At 27.6% G+C, this 539-nt stretch overlaps 1 protein-coding gene across 2 annotated transcripts in view; it reads right to left on the reverse strand.

The window, feature by feature from the left end:
* Positions 1–539, reverse strand: part of LOC107674220 (huntingtin-like) — a 49,382-nt gene that overhangs the window by 16,671 nt on the left and 32,172 nt on the right. The window lies entirely within an intron of this gene.

A 539-nucleotide genomic window follows, 5' to 3' on the forward strand; every position in this document is an offset into this window, starting at 1 on the left:
GACATTTTTACAATGATTTTATTATATATATTTATTTATTATTTATATTATATATTATTTTATCTAATCATGTCAATCTCTAAAATATTTTATCGGGTAGAAATGGTCATTTGTGAGTAAAAAAAAACATTTAAAAATACTGTAATCACAAATTACAAGAAGTGATGTAAATTCCTTTGTAATAAAAATAAATAATTGAAAAACATTCAGTTATTTAATTAGATATTTTAAATTTATTTTAATTAGTTATAATTATTTTATTTAATTAATGAGGTTTTATTATTGTAATGTATAATATTTATATCCAGTTAGGCTCATCAACCATAACTCCTACAAAAACAGCTAGAAACCTTGGGAGTTGTGATTGATGATAAGCTGAATTTCTCAGACCACATTGCTAAAACTGCCCGGTCCTGCAGATTTGCTTTATTCCCAGAACATGCAACACAACTCCTTGTTCAAGCTCTTGTTCTATCCAGGCTGGACTATTGCAATGCTCTCTTGGCAGGTCTTCCAGCCACTTCTATCAAACCTCTACA

Source organism: Sinocyclocheilus anshuiensis, unplaced genomic scaffold, assembly GCF_001515605.1.
Source record: "Sinocyclocheilus anshuiensis isolate Anshui unplaced genomic scaffold, SAMN03320099.WGS_v1.1 scaffold728, whole genome shotgun sequence".
Lineage (NCBI taxonomy): Eukaryota > Metazoa > Chordata > Actinopteri > Cypriniformes > Cyprinidae > Sinocyclocheilus > Sinocyclocheilus anshuiensis.